Raw genomic sequence first — 24,684 nt, 5'->3', positions numbered from 1 at the left:
TTCTTTGAACAGTACCCCAATTTTTACCAAAAGTAGTCTCTGCTTTTCATTTGAATCAGGAGATAGTTTTGCCTGTGTTTCAACCCCCAGAGGGTTCCAGGAAAAGGGACAAATTGAGGAGTTTGGATGTTGTGCGCGCCTTGCGCATTTATGTGGACAGGGTGAAAAGTGTCAGGAAGACTGATACTTTGTTAGTCTTGTATGATGTGCACAAGATTGGTTGGCCTGCGTCTAAGCAGACAATTGCTAGGTGGTTGCATTCTGTCATTGCCTTTGCATATACTAAGGTATGAACTGAGGAATCTGGGATGCAGAAGGGAGGAGCCTACCCTCCAAAAGCTTTAGGATAGGTGCCTGGCTCCTACGGACCCTCCTACATCCCAATGTTGAGCTGTGTCACCAGGACCATATCAGGGATTCGAACGGTAAGTTCTTACAAAAATCCCTTTTTTAGAGCCGATAGGCGGTTTTTCATGCCCTACCATCCACTAGGGTATGGTGGGAGAATAAAATAGTGTGCCGAGCGGACGCTGTGCTACATTTCAGTGTCCATGTCGAGGGTGTCGACATTCCTGTAAAAAAAAAGGTAAAAAAAAAACATGTCGACCTGATGCTTGTGTCGACCTAATGACCTGTCAACAGAGACCCATGTCGACCTTTCTGCATGTTGAACTAATGGTGCCGACCCAATGCTTGTGGACCAACTTCTTGTAGACCTAATGATCCATACCCGTTAGTTGTTTATTATCTCTTCTCTTAACGTGCCACAAGTTTTTTGGTTTTTTTTGCTAAATTGATGTAACAAACATTTTTACCATCTAATATGCTTTTTCAGTATAAATAAGTCAGTAGTGGTTTATAGGTCATCTAAATCCCCAAATTTACATTTTCATATTCTGTAAAAGGATTTGGATATAGGACAAAAATCTGAAATAATAAAGCATGCTATGTCAGTTATGATTACTGAGAGTTTACTGGCCGCACTTCTGTATTTGAATCCACAAATCTGCAGAAGCTGATTTAAAGTAATGCAAAAATAAAGTGAATTTACTTGGATACTTTAACGCATGCATGTCCAAACTATGGCCCCCAAGCTGTTGTGAATATACAAGTCCCATCATGTCTTGCTCCAGTTTTGCTATTAGGGAATGTAAAAACTATGGCAAGGCATGCTAGGATTTGTAGGCATGTCCAAACTATGGAGGGCCCTAGTTTGGACATGCCTGCTTTAACGGGTCAGTGAAACTTTCAGGTGACCAGAAGTTCCGTCTCTGTGCCGAGTCCCCGAGCACACCATGGTGACATAGCACTTGCTGAGAAGTGCCTCCAGAGTGGCTGGCATGGCGTGCACACCTGATGGCACGTGGTTAGTACAGGACTGTCCTTATTAGACTTGGGTGTGGGGTTTGATGCTATTTTTGCGCGGCTTTGTGTAGTGTATGTCATGTGTCCCTGAAGAGGAGGTTAACGTTGTTGGAATTAATATCAATGAGTTGGATGTAACTGTGAACATTTTAACAAAAATTATCATCTTAGCAGCTCTTCCAACACACCCATGAGGTGGCTGCTAGGTGTCGTTTTTTTTTTTGGGGTGTCGCCAGTAGCCATAATCCCCAGCTTTTGCGTCAGTGACGCCAGTGTCAGGTAGAGCTGCATCTAATGAATGCCGGATTGTTTCCTCCCTTTTATCATTTTCCTTTTCCTAATTTCTGGAAGTAGTTTAAATGTTTCAGGGGGAAATTTACTAAGATGTGTATTCTACTTCACATGTGATGTTGCTATGAGCAACCAATCAATCCGGTCTACTATCTTCTAGGCTGCATCTAATAAATCTGGATCCAGTCGCCTTCGTTTGTTGGGGATATGTGGTTCCAACGGCTCATGGCATTTCCTTTTCCGATTTTCTGGAAGTGGTGTAAACTTTCCAGTTTCTATGCTGCAGCGAATTAAATCTGGATCCAGTCGCCTCCGTTTCTTGGTGATTTGTGGTTCCAACGGTTCATGGCATTTCCTTTTCCTAGTTTTAGGAAATGGCGTGAATTTTTCATCTTCCAGGCACTTTATGAGATGTTGCCTCATTAATGGCACATTGTAGGTGCAGCTGGAAATATTGCCAGTGAACAGTATTTCTACAGCATTTGCTATAGCATATATACCGCAATCCATTGTGCTCTTCCCCTGTTTATCTGCATTCATAATTCGCAAATGCCTCTGCTCCTCTGGAACATTACAATAGAAGGCATACAGATGATTGTTGTAAGAGTCGCCAAACTTAAATGTATCACTATCCACAATGTAGATCTTTCCATCCACAAAATATGATACGAATGCGTGAGATCCCTTGACATCATAATTCACTACATGAATCTGCACTGCTGGCTCAGACAGGGGAGTGAAGGAGCTAGCAAATCCTTTTGCCAAATCTTGCAGGCCATTGACCTTAAATTGTTTGCGCAATATGCACTGAGCAGCATCTAAAATCCTGATATTGACACCTCTGGTGCCTTCCAGGCGGAGCCTGTCACTTTTAAACAGCCCTAAATAAGGCTGCCACATATTATTGAAATGAGAAAACGCTTATGTATATCTACACAGATATGTATCAACCACACAGCTCACTCTCATCAAATTACTGATTGTGCTTCAGCAAGCACAGCCTTTTTTATGACCTCTAAATGACATCACAAAGGCTGCCTGTGACATCATCAGCCTCACTGTGCCTGTGACATCATCAGCCTCACTGTGCCTGTGACATCATCAGCCTCACTGTGCCTGTGACATCATCAGTCTCACTGTGCCTACATTCCACCACTGAATGTAATAATTGATGTGATTTATTATAAAGTTTATTTACCAGGGCTAGAAAGGGCACAGGGTAATGGCCATCCCCCACTAGCATGCAGGAATAGCCAATCATTATTTTGTGTGTAAGACAAACTGAGGATGGGGCTGAGAAATATGAAAAGGAGCAATGATCGATAAGAAGATGAGAGGAAAGGAGGGGGGCTACAGGTGAAGGGATGCAATGAGAAGAAAGAAAGGGAGTGAAAGAAGAGAGATGTAAATATAGGCCACGGCTACACAGCAGCTGTGGGGGCCACATGTTAAACACTCCTGATGTAGGCCAAACCAGAGCTTTGCAGAGGGTAGGGTGATATTTAGCCACCCATCTTGTCATTGTTAGCTCAGAGATAGAAGGGGCATGCTGTGAGGCCAGGCCCCCCTGACTTGTTGCACACTCCTGTAAGTCCTGGCACCCTTTTTTGCGCATGTACACTGAAAGGGCAGGGCTGCAAGCAATCTGTCCACGGCCATTACTATGTTGTTTAGTAAGGCAGTTTATTCACTTTATGTTCCAAGGTAAGATAGAAGAATTGAGGAGGATTTTCACAATATGTCTTAAAGTAGCCTTGTGGTAGCTACAGTAGTAAGCACTGTCCAGATATTCCGTATAAAGAACATTATTGCTCTTCCAGCTCGCAGACTGTGCTATACTCATTATGACGACCACTCAGTCCTCAAGCACAGTACTTGTGGGTTGACTTGAGTTTTGTCTCCTTGTATGTTGGTATTGCCCATGGCACAGTCTCGCTGCTTATCTGGGTTCAAACAGACAGAACCTTTGAGGCAATTGGCAATATGCCTATGGAACAGTTGTGAATGCCCTCATGCAAAAAAAATCATTGCACATATTTTTGTAGCTGCCCATCATAAAAATAGTATCACACTAGTTATACTTGCAATTTATCTTCCGCTTACTCATTATGTCTAATGACACACAGCTACAAGTGTCCATTGTCAACTGTGGTAGAAGGCAAGAGAACGGAGACATTTTCACAAGTTTTAGGAGCCCATTTATTAATGTGTACTGGCAGTTATTAGCTGCAAAAACTAAGTATCCCCCCCTCGACTAAATGTCAAAGATACCTCCTGCTCCATTCTGCCTGCAGCAGCATCTTCCCATAGGATTCTCTGGGGGAGTGCGATGGCATAACTCACAACATGACCCATTCCAGGAGGGACAAGATGCTCTGTTTCTGGACATTAAGTTTGCAGTTGCAGAGTTGCAGGGCTGCAGCACAGTCCAAAATTCAGATAGGGGTGACCCACCAACTGCCACCCTAAACAGCACAGTCCAGACTCACTGGGAGGTAGGGTTCCTCCTGGATTTCCGGGATTCTCACGTTTTTGGTGGCAACCCTCCAGGAGGCTTTACCAGTCTCCCGGATTCCGGGATTCTCCCAGAATCCGGGTGTCTAAAAAAGCCTTCAGCGCCTCTCCCAAGTGGCCAGTACCGTACCGAGCCACCCTGCAGTCTGCCTGACGCTTGGGAGATGATGTCATCATCTCACGTCTTCGTCCTGCAGGCCCGCCCCCCGGCACCCTCCTCTCTGCTCCGGCAGGCCGGCAGCCCTCCTCTCAGGAGCCCCTGGTCCTCCATCCTGCTGTCTGCTGCCAGAAGCCCTGCCCAGCCTCTTACAGCCAGCCAGCGGGTGAATAATAAGGAGGCAGTGTGTGTGTATATATATATATATATATATATATATATATATATATATATATATATATATATATATATATATATATATATATATAGTCTTTTGGGTTGTTCGGCACTCCGGACGATCAGTCACAGACCGCGGTGCCCTTAAAGCTTTAGATGCAATTGATCATATCCCCTGACCTGTGGGCAGGATCCGGGGAAGGAAAATGGCACTTGCGGATTTTGTAATTCAATTTTTATATGGTTCAAAGTGACATCATGTACAGCATTACCGACGTTTCAAGGCTGGTGAGCCTTTTCCTCAGGATGCACTGTAAAGTGCAAATAGTGCCTGTGCAGTGATATGAACAGAGCAGTCTGCTCTCTTACCTTATGTAGCTTGTCAGTGCAGCCTGTGTGGCTTCCCCGGCGTGTACGGGATCCAGCTTCCGGGACCCACGGTTCAGCCCACTGTGACGTCCGGCTGTTGTCATGGTAACCCTGGATGCCTGATACTCGGTCAGCCGGGTTTGCTGTGCATGTGCTCTAAGAATAAGACCAACAGAACAAAATGTTGGATACGTGATACAAACTAATAACATGATAAAAAAGTGCAAAGTGCAGCTACTACATAAGGTGCTTGGGTGCTAGTATTAAAAATTGTAAAAACGGGGCTCAGTACATTTATTATTGTTACACAATTAGATTATGAGACACTAATCAGGTTATATACCACTTTTATATATGTGTACCGATGTCAACACACTGTGTCGACACCCCTGATATTTTGTTATGTCTAGTGTTAAATCGCAATATTATACTCTTCACACAGAGTTCCTTCGAATAGACAAAAGTTAGATGTTCTATCGGACAGTTTAAACAAAAGTATTCCAGGCGATCATTTCGTTTAACCCTGTTGGTGCCATGGTGTTAAGCCGAAATATCCACTGCGACTCTCGTTGTGTCAGGAGTTTCTGTCTATCTCCTCCATGGCTCAATGGTGGGATATGGTCTATGATTTTGCATTTCAGGTTAGCTAAGGTATGTCCACTGTTTTTAAAATGCCGGGCTACTGGTTGGTTAATGTCCTTTCCTTGGAGGCTTGCTGTAATTGCCGATCGATGTAATGCCATCCGAACCCTTAAATTTACTATAGTTTGGCCGACATAGTATTTGCCACATGGACACATTATAATATAAATTATAAATGGAGTTCTACAATTCACAACGTGGTTGATTTTATATATCTGGCCGGTTAGTGGGTGTTTGAAGGTGGGACCTGCTTCTACATGGTTGCAGGTCGTACAAAAAGGGCACTTGTAGCACCCGGGTTTTTTTTGCTAGATGTTAAATAGAGTGGGTGCTGGCGGTTTTGTTATATTAGTTCTTACCAGCATGTCCCGCAAATTTCGACCTCTTCTGTAGCTGGGCATGATGTCACTTTGAACCATATAAAAATTGAATTACAAAATCCGCGAGTGCCGTTTTCCTTCCCCGGATCCTGGCCACAGGTCAGGGGATATGATCAATTATATATATATATATATATATACACACACACACTGCCTCCTTATTTATATATATATATATATATATATATATATATATATATATATATATATATATATATATATATATATATAGACTGTGGCGGGTGTGGACGTAGCACTCCAGACATTGTAGTAATCCAAAAAAGTTTATTTGCAGACAAGCAACGTTTCAATGCATGTGCATTTTCGTCAGGAGCCTGACGAAAATGCACATGCATTGAAACGTTGCTTGTCTGCAAATAAACTTTTTTGGATTACTACAATGTCTGGAGTGCTACGTCCACACCCGCCACAGTCTACATAATCTTTGACGGTGCACCCGACCAGCTACAGCAACAGGGCAGTGTGCTCGGCCACACCAAACAAGTATATATATATATATATATATATATATATATATATATATATAAATTCACACTCAATCCAATCCAATACCCAATCCACGTAGCGGGCAGATAGAGAAAAGAAGGACCAGCACTTGTTTGTAGATGAAGAAAGGTGGTTTGTATTTCCAGGATAAGCATGTTTAAACAAACAATAAAGACAGCTGACCCAACAGCCTTTTCAAGCAAGAGGTCCTGATTTTCGTCATTGGTCACCCTAACTGCTCACCTATAAAAGCACAGTCTGCTGTGAGCTTCAGACTAGATAGCACGCCTGGAATCAAGCATTGATGTGATAGCAATGTGTATTGTAGCCATTTTGAGCGATAGTGTTAGGACCTGCAGAAAAGTGGGGTCCCGTGAAGGGGGCTGCAGGCTTAAATGCAATTCATGAACCAAATCTCCACTATTTATTATCAGTTAATTTAGTGTGTGCAGAGCCCCTACAATGTCTGTTTAAACAATGTGGTCACAAGCCATAGGGCACCCCAAAACTAGGAAAGGTGAGTGCTGATGTTTAGTATTTTATATATATATATATATATATATATATTGCAGGTAATCATGGTTATGCATTGATATTGTATATTTCAAATGTCTTATGTTTTTTACATGTATTGATGAATGTGTTTTTAGCTGAGTTGTTTTAAATTGTTGATGTCCTGTCGCCTAGGCAACAGAACACCGCGTCTTCCCCTGGCCGGGCACGGAGTAGCTCTGCTGACTCCGGAACTTCCTGTGACGTCACCCGCCCGGTGAGAGAGGGCGGAAGTGCGACAGGGAGGAGAGGATCGGCGTGCTGCACGTGCCGAACGTGAGAAGGAGGCGGGCACTGATTTCAGTAAGGTATCTATGCACCATTATGCACTGTGTGTTTCACTTGTTGTAAAGGCTTGAGAAAGGGGTAATGCCCCGAAACGTTGCCGAATAAATTCACTTTTTTTTTTTTCGAGAACGCAGCTGGAACATTTACTAGAAGGCACATGGATAAATTTACTAAGATGGGAGTTCTATTGAACGTGGGATATTGCCCATAGCAACCAATCAGATTTGACCTATTATCTTCTAGACAGCGCCAAATAACCCCATTTTAGTAAATTCACCCCACAGTCCCTGACTTAGGGGGAAATTTACTAAGAAGGCCGAGAATGAGCGGGATCGGCTACAATCGGGCCAAAGCTCGGGGGGAAGATTTAATTCTGCACTGAGTGTTCCTTTGTTCGTCTTTACAAAAAATATATTTTCTTTCTCTTTATCAGTTATTCTTTATTTGTCATTATTGCTTTAGATTTCTCTCTTCATTTTTAGGCTTTCGTCATTTTCAGAAAGAGGTGGCGCTACCCATCTCTAATTGGATACATTCATAATGGACAGAAGAAAAAGTAGTAGAGATATTTGGGGTGATTATTACATTTTGTTAAAATTTTACTTTTATTGGTAATTTCTAATAAAGAGGTGTGCCAATCACACCCTCTATGTAAGACAATAGTAAAGATGTGCAAAAAAAAGTTTAAGAAAATGTGGTTAAAACTTAGATTTGGATGCTCAGATACTGGGGCAGATGTATTAAGCCTTAACAAGAGATACATGCAAGTGTGATAAGGAGAGATAAACGTCCAGCCAATCAGCTCCTTACTGCCATGTTACAGGCTGTGTTTGAAAAAGTCAGTAAGGAGCTGATTGGCTGGATGTTTATCTCTCCTTATCACCCTTGGATTTATCTCTTGTTAAGGCTTAATACATCTGCCCCAATATTTCCTGTAGATTTTATGTATTTGATATCCCCCATATTTGATAATCAATTCCGGAAATCCACTAATTAAGGACCGTGCAAAATAACAAATAACCTTAAGGTGGACAGATTACTGCAATTTTTTTGCATATCTTTACTATTGTCTTACAAAGAGGGTGTGATTGGCACACCTCTTTTTTAGGAAATTACCAATAAAAGTAAAATGTTAAGAATATGTAATAATAAGTTGGACGTTTTGCTAAAATATATTCTGAGCCCAAATATCTCTACTACTTTTTCTTTTGTCCATTATTAATTTACAAAGTTGACTGATTCTCTGGATTCTTATTTTCCGATGGTGCAGTGATTTGTATTTGGCTGCCAAGTTTCCCTGCAGCCAAAGACAGACGAGCTTGAAGCATTGCAGGGATCAAGTCAGATCCGTGCGATGCTTCTATGGAAAGATAGAAAAATAAATCATTTAAAAAATGACCTGCGCTCATTGAGCCGGTCCTGGATGAAGAAATATAGGGGGAAAATCAAATTGAGTTCCCCTGTATTTCTTTAACCGTATTTCATTAAACCAGCACCAGGCTCCAACAGCCAGTGGTGCCATGTCACAGCCAAAATATGGCACCCTGACTGGTCAGCCTGGGCCAGGTCCCTGGGGGAGTGGGGAACTCCCCCAATGAAGGCCCTCTCCAGCTCGGGATGTCAGGCAGATGGTAAAAAAAGTGTAAAAATTAGTGTTAACAATAGATATTGGGTTCCGTAGTAGAACTACAGGGCCCAGCAAGCCACCTCCACATGCTGAGACTTGGAGAACCACAAACCCCAACATGTGGGGTATTAATGGGCCCACTTTGACTTGTAGTCCTACTTTAAGACACTATTTCAAGTGACTTAAAGGCAGGAAAGCAATGTAGCAAAGCAATGAGGAAGGCTAGTCAGATGCTTGGTTGCATAGGGAGAGGAATCAGTAGCAGAAAAAAAGCCGTAATAATGCCACTTTATAGGTCATTGGTACGACCTCATCTGGAATACTGTGTCCAGTTCTGGAGGCCATATCTTCAGAAGGATATAAATACATTGGAGAGTGTACAAAGAAGGGCAACTAAAATGGTGCATGGCCTACATCACAAAACGTACCTGTATAGACTAAAATATCTTAACATGTATAGTTTGGAGCAGAGAAGGGAAAGGGGGGACATGATAGAAAACTTCAAATATATCAAGGGTTTTAACATAGTACAGGAGGGGAATTTTCTTCACAGGAAGAGAAGTAATAGAACACGAGGACATGCACTGAAGCTGGAGGGAGGTAGGTTCAGGGGAAATGTTAGAAAGAATTACTTCACAGAAAGGGTAGTGGATAAGTGGAATAGCCTCCCATCAGAGGTGGTAGAGGCTAAGACAGTAGAACAATGTAAACATGCTTGGGATAGGCATATGAATATCCTTACAAAGAAATAAGGATCAAAAAGGGTTGAGATTACCTGAAGGATAAAAAAGGGGCAGACTAGATGGGCCAAATGGTTCTTCTCTGCTGTCAAATTCTATGTTTCTATGTTACAGAACCAATACCCAAAGAACACACACACACACCGATTAAAGTAAAACTTTATTACACCCCATATAAATCCATACTCACCTATAGGGTCCCCTGTAGGTCTGTCCTCTTCTCCAGTAGATAATCCATAGGGTAGCTGTGAAAACAGATATATACTCACATGCCTAGCTTCCACGGCTGTGACAAAAAAAAAACTGTTGACACTTGCAGCCCCTCCCCGAGAATGAGGGAATTTGTCCCTGGGTCTTTCCTCAGCCAATCAGGAGCAGGCTCCGGGGGTGCTCTGCACCTGATAGGCTCTGTGCATCTACATAGAAGCCCATGTTGTGAATTTAACATGAGAGTCTATGATGCAGACTTGCCTACCCTCCCGCATTTAGCGGGAGGCTCCCGGTTTTTACAGGAGCCTCCCGCTGCCCCGCAAACCTGCCCCTTCCTCCCGGTTTTTGCGCGGCCTTCAGCACAATCCCGACTGCGCATGCACGCGCACCGCTTCCGGGGGACCTGCACGGCGCACGCCATGATGACAGCCGGCCACCGCAGGGTTGTGGCCGACTGACGTGCTGTATTGGGAGGAAGAGGAAGTCCGTGCATGCAGCTAAAGGAACAGGAGAGCTCGTCAGCCAGGGCTTCGCTGATGCTGGCCCCGCCCACCCACTCACACAGTGAGCTCCGTGCAATGCTGTTCCTGGAAGTTCCTGGCCTGCTCCTGTCACTGGCTGGCTGCTCTGTGCTGCATCCACGACTGCCAGCAGCTCCCTGCACCTCCCAGGAAGGGGCAACACAGCCAGGTGATTGCTGTGTACTGGGGGAGAGACGGGCTGTGTGTAATCTGGCACTTGTAGGATTTACTGTGGGGCTATGTGTACTAGTCTGGGGGAGAGGGGGCTGTAATATGACTGTGGGTACTCTGTGTAATGTGTGTGGGGGGGGGGCTGTGTATAATGTCATATGGGGGAGCTGTGTATAATGTCATACGGGGGGGGCTGTGTATAATGTAACACTGGGGGGGGCTGTGTACAATGTAATATGGGGAACTGTGTATAATGTAACATGGGGGGGCTGTGTATAATGTAACATGGGTGGACTGTGTATAATGTAATATAGGGTGGGCTGTGCATAATGTAATATGGGGGGGCTGTGTATAATGTCATACGGGTGGGCTGTGTATAATGTCATACGGGGGGCTGTGTATAATGTAACACTGGGGGGACTGTGTATAATGTAACATGGGGGGACTGTGTATAATGTAACATGGGGGGGCTGTGTATAATGTAACACTGGGGGGACTGTGTATAATGTAACATGGGGGGACTGTGTATAATGTAATATGGGGGGGCTGTGTATAATGTAGTATAGGGTGAGCTGTGCATAATGTAATATGGAGGGGCTGTGTATAATGTAACACTGGGGGGACTGTGTATAATGTAACATGGGGGGCTGTGTATAATGTAACATGGGGGGCTGTGTAAAATGTAACATGGGGGGCTGTGTAAAATGTAACATGGGGGGGACTGTGTATAATGTAATATGGGTGCTGTGTATTATGTAACATGGGGGGCTGTGCATAATGTAATATGGGGGGACTGTGTATAATGTAACATGGGGTGCTTTAGTACTATAGCATACCTCCCAATTGTCCCAATTACAGCAGGACAGTCCCGCTATTTGGAGACTGACCCGCTGTCCTTGCCGCGTGGGTAATTGGGGGGAGCCTAAGTTCACCGCTGCTTTGCTCTGCAGAGCAGCTGGTGATCGCTGAAATGATGCTGTAAGCCTGCACATGGCATCTCTTCAGCGCAGGGATGGAGGGAGTGCAGGCAGGGAGCTGCCCAGCTGCTAGGAATGATGAAAATGGGGGTCGTGGTGCTAGTCCATGCCCTCTTCCCAAGGCCACACCCACCTGGTGTGTAGCTCCGCCCATTATTATTATAAGGCGCGGCAGGTCGCAGTTTGAGATGGCACAGCACATTTTACTAGCACCTGGAATCTCCCAGAAACTAGTTTTCAAAAGTAGGCAAGTATGCTATGATGGGAATTCATTCGTATAGCCAAATTCGGCTGAAGTTGCCATTTGTAAAAACGTCAATTCAGCCAAACTCTGCAGATCGTAAATTAGCCAAGCACTGGGTCCCGGCTGTATTTAACATTGAATGGGTACGAATGGGTGCCCCCTTAAGGCCCCCATACACTAGGAGATATGGGCATGATTTCATCCGATTCGGAGGAATCGTGCCGTGAAATCGGCCCAAATCGCACATGTAGATATCCCGTCCGACCCGATGCGCGGTCCCATGCGCATCGGAGTTTGGAGGTCGGAGGAGCTGCACATAAGATTAGCTAAATCATATGTGCAGCCCGGAGCCATGTGGGCGGTTGATGGCAGCGGGCGGGAGATGCCGGGCAGAGGAGGAAACTTCTGCCATCAGGTACTGGGAACACAAGCCGGGTGGAGGGAGCAACGCGGGCTGCGCAGGGAGCCGCTGCCTTCAATGGGAGCAGGGGGGCTGCGCAGGGAGCCGGGCAGGAGGAGACGCTGCCCGGCTGCTGGGCAGGGCAGGAGCAGAGCACTTAAAAAAAGAAAAGCCCCCACACTAAGGGTTGAGGCCACACATACATGCGTAATATGAAGTTAGAGCTTTACCTAGCTACAGGGGCGGATTGGCCTACCAGGAAACCGGGCTGTTTCCCGGTGGGCCAGCATATTTTTTGTGTGACAGGCCGCCCTCCCTCCGTTACAGGGCCGGCCGCGGCATCTATGTACATTTTGCCCTGAGTAAAGATGGCCGCGGCCGGCCTCGAGCTTTGCCAAAGTTAAAATGGCCGCGGGAGCGCTGGTGCGCATGCGCGGGGCACACAGCTGCTCCCGCGGTCCAGTCAGAGGCTGCCGCTTTGCCGTCCTGGTCCTGCTCTGGCCGCCCGCCCTCCCTCCCTCCTTTACAGGGCCGGCCGCGGCATCTACATGAACTTTGCCCTGAGTAAAGATGGGCGCGGCCGGCCTCGAGTTTGGCATAGTTAAAATGGCCGCGGGAGCACTGGTGCGCATGCGCAGGCGCACGCAGCTGCTCCCGCGGTCCAGAGGCTTCAACTTCTGGCTCTCTGCCCAGTGCCCACGTGATCCAGCCTTCCCAGCAGCGCGCAGGATTGTTGTTGGGGCTGGATCTGATGGGCGTCAGCAGCAGGACTAGAGAGTACTCAGCACAGCAGCACGCAGCAGAGGAGCAGCTCGTAACAGCAGGCAGCAAGCACCAAGGGTAAACTAGGGGTACTAAGGGCACTGGCAGAATTTATATATAAATATACGGCGTGTGGTATATGTATAATGGGCATCACGTTGTGCGGCATATGTATAATGGGGCATCACGGTGTGTGGCATATGTATAATGGCATCTTGGTGTGCGGCATATGTATAATGGCATCATGGTGTGTGGCATATGTATAATGGGCATCACGGTGTGTGGCATATGTATAATGGGCATCACGGTGTGCGGCATATGTATTATGGGCATCACGGTGTGCGGCATATGTATAATGGGCATCACGGTGTGCGGCATATGTATAATGGGCATCACGGTGTGCGGCATATGTATAATGGGCATCACGGTGTGCGGCATATGTATAATGGGAATCACGGTGTGCGGCATATGTATAATGGGCATCACGGTGTGTGGCATATGTATAATGGGCATCACGGTGTGTGGCATATGTATAATGGGCATCACGGTGTGTGGCATATGTATAATGGGCATCACGGTGTGTGGCATATGTATAATGGGCATCACTGTCTCCCCTCCTTGCATCCTCCACCACTATGTGACTCCCCTCCCTGCATCCCCTGCCACTCTGCATTCCCCCTCCTACCCTGCATCCTGTGCCACCATGCCCCCCTCACACTCTGCGTCCTGTGCCACCCTGCGTAAGTCCTCACTCCCTTCGTTCTCAGCCACTCTGCATCTCCCCTCCCAGCATTCTACGCCACCCTCCATCCCCCCCCCTCCCTCCCTGCATCCTCTTCCACCCTGCCACTCTACTGTGTTGGGAGACCCCCTGTCACACCCCCCCCCCCCCCCCTGTCTCTATCTCCCCAGCACCACAGGCTGCAGGATAAACGCTGTACGCATGCGCCTATTCTGCAGCGTGAGGGGCTGGGGACATAGCCAGCAGCCCGTTGAAATAGGCCACACCCCCATATTGATAGGCCCCCCCCCAAAAAAAATCGGGTGCGCCGCAACAACACTCCCCCCCCCCCCCCCCATTAGGGCTGCTTCAAGATATTTCCCGGGCTGGTTTTAATTCCCAATCCGCCCCTGCCTAGCTAGTAAAGCCAAGTTTTTAAACCTTTATTCTCCTTACTCTCATTTCATGTATTATGTCCACCACTAGATGTCAGCACTGTATCACTTGTTGTTTTATTGCTGTGTTGCCGTTTTTTTTCACTAATGTTTGCATCCTCATATTTCAGGTGCTGTGTCCGGGATGCTTTTTGCACAAAACTGACATGCTATCCCATGTATGCATTATATGTTTTTCACACATTCTGTATGTGTGCTCTAACGTCTTGTATGCCCTCCACAGCCCGCCCCACGTGACCGCATGTCAGCCCCGCTCTGATGCGCCTGAGGGACGACACTGTCAGTCACGGTGACATCATCGAGGTGCGATCGATCCCAGAAGCCAGCCCAGCGGTCCCCGTGTGTGAGCACAAGCTGCAGGAGGGGGTAAGTACCTGAGCCTTTATATTTCACTGTCACTGTATCATTTGTTGTTACACCATTTAACTGTCCTGACGAAGGGGGAGACCCCGAAACCTTGGTGCTTTATGATTGAATAAACCAGTCCACTCTTCACCAAATTGAGAGTCCCTGAGTGCCCTTTCCTTCAGAGTATATATATATATATATATATATATATATATATATATATAGATAGATAGATAGATAGATAGATAGATAGGATAGTAGGTAACAGAGCCCCTAGTATGAGATTCCATCACCAAAACCGGTATAAAGAACCGTAATGCAAATCACTGTTCAACAGTTTTAATACAAATTTATATAAAAAACACAAGATAAAAGCATTTTTCTCATCCGTATGGAGTCAATTCGGTTCAACAAGTACAAGGAATAAATCCAACGCGTTTCGTCGTAAACGACTAGGGCGTGGAGGGAGAATAAAAGTGTGCCGAACAGACGTGGTGCTACGTTTCAGTGTCCATGTCAACTGTATTAACATTCGGCTAAAAAAAAACTGTGAAAAACCACATGTCGACCTTTTCACTGTCGACCTTGCCCATGTCGTCCTAATGCTTGTGTCGACCTAATAACCTGTCGACATAGACCCATGTCGACCTTTCTGCATGTCAACCTAATGGTGTCGACCCAATGCTTGTGGACCAACTTCTTGTAGACCTAATGATCCATACCCGTTAGTTGTTTATTATCTCTTCTCTTAACGTGCCACAAGTTTGTTTTTTTGCTAAATTGATGTAACAAACATTTCTACCATCTAATATGCCTTTACAGTATAAATAAGTCAGTGGTGGTTTATAGGTCATCTAACTCCCCAAATTTACATTTTCATATTCTGTAAAAGGGAGTTTGGATATAGGACAAAAATCTGAAATAATAAAGCATGCTATGTCAGTTATGATTACTGAGAGTTTACTTGCCGCACTTCTGTATTTGAATCCACAAATCTGCAGAAGCTGATTTAAAGTGATGCAAAAATAAAGTGAATTTACTTGGATACTTTAACGCATGCATGTCCAAACTATGGCCCCCCAGCTGTTGTGAATATACAAGTCCCATCATGTCTTGCTCCAGTTTTGCTATTAGGTAATGTAAAAACTATGGCAAGGCATGCTAGGATTTGTAGGCATGTCCAAACTATGGAGGGCCCTAGTTTGGACATGCCTGCTTTAACGGGTCAGTGAAACTTTCAGGTGACCAGAAGTTCCGTCTCTGTGCCGAGTCCCCGAGCACACCATGGTGATATAGCACTTGCTGAGAAGTGCCTCCAGAGTGGCTGGCATGGCGTGCACACCTGATGGCACGTGGTTAGTACAGGACTGTCCTGATTAGACTTGGGGGTGGGGTTTGATGCTATTTTTGCGCGGCTTTGTGTAGTGTATGTCATGTGTTCCTGAAGATGAGGTTAACGTTGTTGGAATTAATATCAATGAGTTGGATGTAACTGTGAACATTTTAACAAAATGATCATCTTAGCAGCTCTTCCAACACACCCATGAGGTGGCTGCTAGGTGTCGTTTTTTTTTAGGGGTGTCGCCAGTAGCCATAATCCCCAGCTTTTGCGTCAGTGACGCCACTGTCAGGTAGAGCTGCATCTAATGAATGCCGGATTGTTTCCTCCCTTTTATCATTTTCCTTTTCCTAATTTCTGGAAGTAGTTTAAATGTTCAGGGGGAAATTTACTAAGATGTGTATTCTACTTCACATGTGATGTTGCTATGAGCAACCAATCAATCCGGTCTACTATCTTCTAGGCTGCATCTAATAAATCTGGATCCAGTCGCCTTCGTTTGTTGGTGATATGTGGTTCCAACGGCTCATGGCATTTCCTTTTCCGATTTTCTGGAAGTGGTGTAAATTTTCCAGTTTCTAGGCTGCATCTAATAAATCTGGATCCAGTCGCCTTCGTTTGTTGGCGATTTGTGGTTCCAACGGTTCATGGCATTTCCTTTTCCGATTTTCTGGAAGTGGTGTAAACTTTCCAGTTTCTATGCTGCAGCGAATTAAATCTGGATCCAGTCGCCTCCGTTTGTTGGTGATTTGTGGTTCCAACGGTTCATGGCATTTTCTTTTCCTAGTTTTAGGAAATGGCGTGAATTTTTCATCTTCCAGGCACTTTATGAGATGTTGCCTCATTAATGGCACATTGTAGGTGCAGCTGGAGATATTGCCAGTGAACAGTATTTCTACAGCATTTGCTATAGCATATATACCACAATCCATTGTGCTCTTCCCCTGTTTATCCGAATTCATAATTCGCAAATGCCTCTGCTCCTCTGGAACATTACAATAGAAGGCATACAGATGATTGTTGTAAGAGTCGCCAAACTTAAATGTATCACTATCCACAATGTAGATCTTTCCATCCACAAAATATGATACGAATGCGTGAGATCTCTTGACATCATAATACACTACATGAATCTGCACTGCTGGCTCAGACAGGGGAGTGAAGGAGCTAGCAAATCCTTTTGCCAAATCTTGCAGGCCATTGACTTTAAATTGTTTGCGCAATATGCACTGAGCAGCATCTAAAATCCTGACATTGACACCTCTGGTGCCTTCCAGGCGGAGCCTGTCACTTTTAAACAGCCCTAAATAAGGCTGCCACATGTTATTGAAATGAGAAAACGCGTATGTATATCTACACAGATATGTATCAACCACACAGCTCACTCTCATCAAATTACTGATTGTGCTTCAGCAAGCACAGCCTTTTTTATGACCTCTGAGTGACATCACAAAGGCTGCCTGTGACATCATCAGCCTCACTGTGCCTGTGACATCATCAGCCTCACTGTGCCTGTGACATCATCAGTCTCACTGTGCCTACATTCCACCACTGAATGTAATAATTGATGTGATTTATTATAAAGTTTATTTACCAGGGCTAGAAAGGGCACAGGGTAATGGCCATCACTCACTAGCATGCAGGAATAGCCAATCATTATTTTGTGTGTAAGACAAACTGAGGATGGGGCTGAGAAATATGAAAAGGAGCAATGATCGATAAGAAGATGAGAGGAAAGGAGGGGGGCTACAGGTGAAGGGATGCAATGAGAAGAAAGAAAGGGAGAGAAAGAAGAGAGATGTAAATATAGGCCACGGCTACACAGCAGCTGTGGGGGCCACATGTTAAACACTCCTGATGTAGGCCAAACCAGAGCTTTGCAGAGGGTAGGGTGATATTTAGCCACCCATCTTGTCATTGTTAGCTCAGAGATAGAAGGGGCATGCTGTGAGGCCAGGCCCCCCTGACTTGTTGCACACTCCTGTAAGTCCTGGCACCCTTTTTTGCGCATGTACACTGAAAGGGCAGGGCTGCAAGCAATCTGTCCACGGCCATTACTATGTTGTTTAGTAAGGCAGTTTATTCACTTTATGTTCCAAGGTAAGATAGAAGAATTGAGGAGGATTTTCACAATATGTCTTAAAGGCATGCGGTCATCTATTAGAATGAACTTAGGTCTACAGTCATTAGGTCTACCCCACTAGGTCGACTGTCTGGAAGGTCGACCTGACTTAAGGTCGACATGGGCCAAGGTCGACACGACTTAAGGTCAAATTTGCATAAAGGTCGACATGATGAAGGTCGACTGGTCATAAGGTCGACATGGGTTTTTCACTGTTTTTTGAGCCGACATGTGCCGACAGGCGGTATTTCATGCCCTACCATCCACTAGGGCGTGGTGGGAGAATAAAATAGTGTGCCGAGCGCAGCGAGGCACCGTGCCCGAAGCATTGCGAGCGAAGCGAGCGTTGCGAGGGTCCGTTTCTCATTGCCAACTGTGTCCATGTCGACTGTGTCGACATTCAGATCAAAAAAACAGTGAAAAACCCATGTCGACCTTATGACCAGTCGACCTTCCCCATGTCGACCTTTATGCAAATTCGACCTTAAGTCATGTCGACCTTGGCCCATGTCGACCTTAAGTCAGGTCGACCTTCCTGCCAGTCGACCTAGTGGGGTAGACCTAATGACTAGACCTAAATGCAGTCTGACGAATGATCCCATTCCGTCTTAAAGTAGCCGTGTGGTAGCTACAGTAGTAAGCACTGTCCAGATATTCCGTATAAAGAACATTATTGCTCTTCCAGCTCGCAGACTGTGCTATACTCATTATGACGACCACTCAGTCCTCAAGCACAGTACTTGTGGGTTGACTTGAGTTTTGTCTCCTTGTATGTTGGTATTGCCCATGGCACAGTCTCGCTGCTTATCTGGGTTCAAACAGACAGAACCTTTGAGGCAATTGGCAATATGCCTATGGAACAATTGTGAATGCCCTCATGCAAAAAAAATCATTGCACATATTTTTGTAGCTGCCCATCATAAAAATAGTATCACACTAGTTATACTGGCAATTTATCTTCCGCTTACTCATTATGTTTAATGACACACAGCTACAAGTGTCCATTGTCAACTGTGGTAGAAGGCAAGAGAACGGAGACATTTTCACAAGTTTTAGGAGCCCATTTATTAATGTGTACTGGCAGTTATTAGCTGCAAAAACTAAGTATCCCCCCTCGACTAAATGTCATAGATACCTCCTGCTCCATTCTGCCTGCAGCAGCATCTTCCCATAGGATTCTCTGGGGGAGTGCGATGGCATAACTCACAACATGACCCATTCCAGGAGGGACAAGATGCTCTGTTTCTGGACATTAAGTTTGCAGTTGCAGAGTTGCAGGGCTGCAGCACAGTCCAAAATTCAGATAGGGGTGACCCACCAACTGCCACCCTAAACAGCACAGTCCAGACTCACTGGGAGGTAGGGTTCCTCCTGGATTTCCGGGATTCTCACGTTTTTGGTGGCAACCCTCCAGGAGGCTTTACCAGTCTCCCGGATTCCGGGATTCTCCCAGAATCCGGGTGTCTAAAAAAGCCTTCAGCGCCTCTCCCAAGTGGCCAGTACCGTACCGAGCCACCCTGCAGTCTGCCTGACGCTTGGGAGATGATGTCATCATCTCACGTCTTCGTCCTGCAGGCCCGCCGCCCGGCACCCTCCTCTCTGCTCCGGCAGGCCGGCAGCCCTCCTCTCAGGAGCCCCTGGTCCTCCATCCTGCTGTCTGCTGCCAGAAGCCCTGCCCAGCCCCTTACAGCCAGCCAGCGGGTGAATAATAAGGAGGCAGTGTGTGTGTGTATATATATATATATATATATAGTCTATTGGGTTATGTTCGGCACTCCGGACGAATCAGTCACAGACCGCGGTGCCCTTAAAGCTTTAGATGCAATTGATCATATCCCCTGACCTGTGGCCAGGATCCGGGGAAGGAAAACGGCACTCGCGGATTTTGTAATTCAATTTTTATATGGTTCAAAGTGACATCATGTACAGCATTACCGACGTTTCAAGGCTGGTCAGCCTTTTCCTCAGGATGCGCTGTAAAGTGCAAATAGTGCCTGTGCAGTGATATAAACAGAGCATTCTGCTCTCTTACCTTATGTAGCTTGTCAGTGCAGCCTGTGTAGCTTCCCCGGCGTGTACGGGATCCAGCTTCCGGGACCCACGGTTCAGCCCACTGTGACGTCCGGCTGTTGTCATGGTAACCCTGGATGCCTGATACTCGGTCAGCCGGGTTTGCCGTGCATGTGCTCTAAGAATAAGACCAACAGAACAAAATGTTGGATACGTGATACAAACTAATAACATGATAAAAAAGTGCAAAGTGCAGCTACTACATAAGGTGCTTGGGTGCTAGTATTAAAAATTGTAAAAACGGGGCTCAGTACATTTACTTAGAATATCTAAAAATTAGCAACTTGCATTATGTGTACTTCAAAGCGCTCCTTTTTTCATCACTTATTATTGTTACACAATTAGATTATGAGACACTAATCAGGTTATATACCACTTTTATATATGTGTACCGATGTCAACACACTGTGTCGACACCCCTGATATTTGGTTATGTCTAGTGTTAAATCGCAATATTATACTCTTCACACAGAGTTCCTTTGAATAGACAAAAGTTAGATGTTCTATCGGACAGTTTAAACAAAAGTATTCCAGGCGATCATTTCGTTTAACCCTGTTGGTGCCATGGTGTTAAGCCGAAATATCCACTGCGACTCTCGTTGTGTCACGAGTTTCTGTCTATCTCCTCCACGGCTCAATGGTGGGATATGGTCTATGATTTTGCATTTCAGGTTAGCTAAGGTATGTCCACTGTTTTTAAAATGCCGGGCTACTGGTTGGTTAATGTCCTTTCCTTGGAGGCTTGCTGTAATTGCCGATCGATGTAATGCCATCCGAACCCTTAAATTTACTATAGTTTGGCCGACATAGTATTTGCCACATGGACACATTATAATATAAATTATAAATGGAGTTCTACAATTCACAACGTGGTTGATTTTATATATCTGGCCGGTTAGTACAAAAAGGGCACTTGTAGCACCCGGTTTTTTTTGTTGCTAGATGTTAAATAGAGTGGGTGCTGGCGGTTTTGTTATATTAGTTCTTACCAGCATGTCCCGCAAATTTCGACCTCTTCTGTAGCTGGGCATGATGTCACTTTGAACCATATAAAAATTGAATTACAAAATCCGCGAGTGCCGTTTTCCTTCCCCGGATCCTGGCCACAGGTCAGGGGATATGATCAATTATATATATATATATATATATATATATATATATATATATATATATATATACACACACACACTGCCTCCTTATTTATATATATATATATATATATATAGACTGTGGCGGGTGTGGACGTAGCACTCCAGACATTGTAGTAATCCAAAAAAGTTTATTTGCAGACAAGCAACGTTTCAATGCATGTGCATTTTCGTCAGGAGGCTGACGAAAATGCACATGCATTGAAACGTTGCTTGTCTGCAAATAAACTTTTTTGGATTACTACAATGTCTGGAGTGCTACGTCCACACCCGCCACAGTCTACATAATCTTTGACGGTGCACCCGACCAGCTACAGCAACAGGGCAGTGTGCTCGGCCACACCAAACAAGTATATATATATATATATATATATATATATATATAAATTCACACTCAATCTAATCCAATACCCAATCCACGTAGCGGGCAGATAGAGAAAAGAAGGACCAGCACTCGTTTGTAGATGAAGAAAGGTGGTTTGTATTTCCAGGATAAGCATGTTTAAACAAACAATAAAGACAGGTGACCCAACAGCCTTTTCAAGCAAGAGGTCCTGATTTTCGTCAGGGGTCACCCTAACTGCTCACCTATAAAAGCACAGTCTGCTGTGAGCTTCAGACCAGATAGCATGCCTGGAATCAAGCATTGATGTGATAGCAATGTGTATTGTAGCCATTTTGAGCGATAGTGTTAGGACCTGCAGAAAAGTGGTGTCCCGTGAAGGGGGCTGCAGGCTTAAATGCAATTCATGAACCAAATCTCCACTATTTATTATCAGTTAATTTAGTGTGTGCAGAGCCCCTACAATGTCTGTTTAAACTATGTGGTCACAAGCCATAGGGCACCCCAAAACTAGGAAAGGTGAGTGCTGATGTTTAGTATTTTTATATATATATATATATATATATATATATATATATATATATATTGTAGGTAATCATGGTTATGCATTGATATTGTATATTTCAAATGTCTTATGTTTTTTACATGTATTGATGAATGTGTTTTTAGCTGAGTTGTTTTAAATTGTTGATGTCCTGTCGCCTAGGCAACAGAACACTGCGTCTTCCCCCGGCCGGGCACGGAGTAGCTCTGCTGACTCCGGAACTTCCTGTGACGTCACCTGCCCGGTGAGAGAGGGCGGAAGTGCGACAGGGAGGAGAGGATCGGCGTGCTGCACGCGCCGAACGGGAGAAGGAGGTGGGCACTGATTTCAGTAAGGTATTTATGCACCATTATGCACTGTGTGTTTCACTTGTTGTAAAGGCTTGAGAAAGGGGTAATGCCCCGAAACGTTGCCGAATAAATTCACTTTTTTTTTTTTTTTCGAGAACGCAGCTGGAACATTTACTAGAAGGCACATAGATAAATTTACTAAGATGGGAGTTCTATTGAACGTGGGATATTGCCCATAGCAACCAATCAGATTTGACCTATTATCTTCTAGACAGCGCCAAATAACCCCATTTTAGTAAATTCACCCCACAGTCCCTGACTTAGGGGGAAATTTACTAAGAAGGCCGAGAATGAGCGGGATCGGCTACAATCGGGCCAAAGCTCGGGGGGAAGATTTAATTCTGCACTGTGTTCCTTTGTTCGTCTTTACAAAAAATATATTTTCTTTCTCTTTATCAGTTATTCTTTATTTGTCATTATTGCTTTAGATTTCTCTCTTCATTTTTAGGCTTTCGTCATTTTCAGAAAGAGGTGGCGCTACCCATCTCTAATTGGATACATTCATAATGGACAGAAGAAAAAGTAGTAGAGATATTTGGGGTGATTATTACATATTCTTAAAATTTTACTTTTATTGGTAATTTCTAATAAAGAGTTGTGCCAATCACACCCTCTATGTAAGACAATAGTAAAGATGTGCAAAAAAAAAGTTTAAGAAAATGTGGTTAAAACTTAGATTTGGATGCTCAGATACTGGGGCAGATGTATTAAGCCTTAACAAGAGATACATGCAAGTGTGATAAGGGCCCTTATTCTGATTGACGCGGACTTTACCGCATACTTTCGGATCGCGTGTTTTCGGCGTCTGCGCATGCGTGGAGAACGCAACGCGCATGTGCCACGCCTTGACTCCGTACCAGTTCGGCCAAATCCCGTCCAAAACTGTTCCCCGCAATCAGTCGGGAAATATGGGCGTATTATGGGCGTCATGCGGAATGACACATGGGCGTAGTTTCAAAGTGGGCAAAACGGGGCGGAAACATGGGCGGATACGGGGGAGTACACTTATGTTGGGGGGCGTACATTCGGATAGCACTCCGAATGCACGCGATCAAAAAGGGCAAAAATGTGCGGTGTCCACAAGTGTACTATTGCTTAGCGGACACCACTCGTTCATGCGGTAGGCGAACGTACGCCTAATGACTACAAGCATTAACACCTGAACCCAATAGAATCGACTCCTTTACTCATTACTCACTAATAGGACGCTTGTCAGTGCTTTAATTGAAACCATTGCACTTCAATTGCTGTAAGGGTTAATGTGTGCAATGCATGTGTTAGGCATGCTTGTAAGGATATATTGGCATCTAATTGATTCCAATTCCAAATAAGAAGTTTTTTATGAGGATAGGTATTTGAATAAGTGGGTCATGTGATGTCTTGCAGAAGATACATAATAGTGGGTTGTTTGGCGTAAATACTCCGCTTACGTGCGGTAGCACCGCTTGGCTCCCGTTCGGATGCGGTATTCCCGAGCATACTCTGTAATACTCTGTAATACCGTGCAGAATCGGAGTGTTTCTCCCGCACACGCATGGTTTGTATGTCGTCCGTAAACACGCCCTGTTCTTAAAGAGTGAGTCCGTCCGAATGCGGAGGACCCGTGGGCGTTTCTACGGACGATGGCCGCACGCGGCAGAACACCGTGGCGTGCGGACCGCACCGTAAGAATGCGGGAATATCCGCACCGATCAGAATAAGGGCCAAGGAGAGATAAACGTCCAGCCAATCAGCTCCTTACTGCCATGTTACAGGCTGTGTTTGAAAAAGTCAGTAAGGAGCTGATTGGCTGGATGTTTATCTCTCCTTATCACCCTTGGATTTATCTCTTGTTAAGGCTTAATACATCTGCCCCAATATTTCCTGTAGATTTTATGTATTTGATATCCCCCATATTTGATAATCAATTCAGGAAATCCACTAATTAAGGACCATGCAAAATAAAAAATAACCTTAAGGTGGACAGATTACTGCAATTTTTTTGCATATCTTTACTATTGTCTTACAAAGAGGGTGTGATTGGCACACCTCGTTTTTTGGAAATTACCAATAAAAGTAAAATGTTAAGAATATGTAATAATAAGTTGGACGTTTTGCTAAAATATATTCTGAGCCCAAATATCTCTACTACTTTTTCTTTTGTCCATTATTAATTTACAAAGTTGACTGATTCTCTGGATTCGTATTTTCCGATGGTGAAGTGATTTGTAATTGGCTGCCAAGTTTCCCTGCAGCCAAAGACAGACGAGCTTGAAGCAATGCACGGATCAAGTCAGATCCGTGCGATGCTTCTATGGAAAGATAGAAAAATAAATCATTTAAAAAATGACCTGCGCTCATTGAGCCGGTC

The 24,684-nt window shown here is 44.8% G+C and overlaps 1 long non-coding RNA gene across 18 annotated transcripts in view; it reads left to right on the top strand.

The window, feature by feature from the left end:
• Positions 1-24,684, top strand: part of LOC146080110 (uncharacterized) — a 180,916-nt gene that overhangs the window by 10,384 nt on the left and 145,848 nt on the right. For 15 of the 18 annotated variants that reach the window (XR_014474822.1, XR_014474819.1, XR_014474825.1 and 12 more), the window contains 3 exons: positions 7,090-7,262; positions 14,294-14,436; positions 22,147-22,319. This is a non-coding gene — a long non-coding RNA (uncharacterized LOC146080110). The remainder of the gene's footprint in view (positions 1-7,089; positions 7,263-14,293; positions 14,437-22,146; positions 22,320-24,684) is intronic. The other 3 variants (XR_014474823.1, XR_014474820.1, XR_014474824.1) reach the window with 3 other exon arrangements.

Source organism: Crinia signifera, chromosome 5, assembly GCF_055691185.1.
Source record: "Crinia signifera chromosome 5, ASM5569118v1, whole genome shotgun sequence".
Taxonomy (NCBI): Eukaryota; Metazoa; Chordata; class Amphibia; order Anura; family Myobatrachidae; genus Crinia; species Crinia signifera.
Note: the sequence above shows the minus strand (reverse complement) of the source record. Positions and strands in the feature narration are given on the sequence as shown.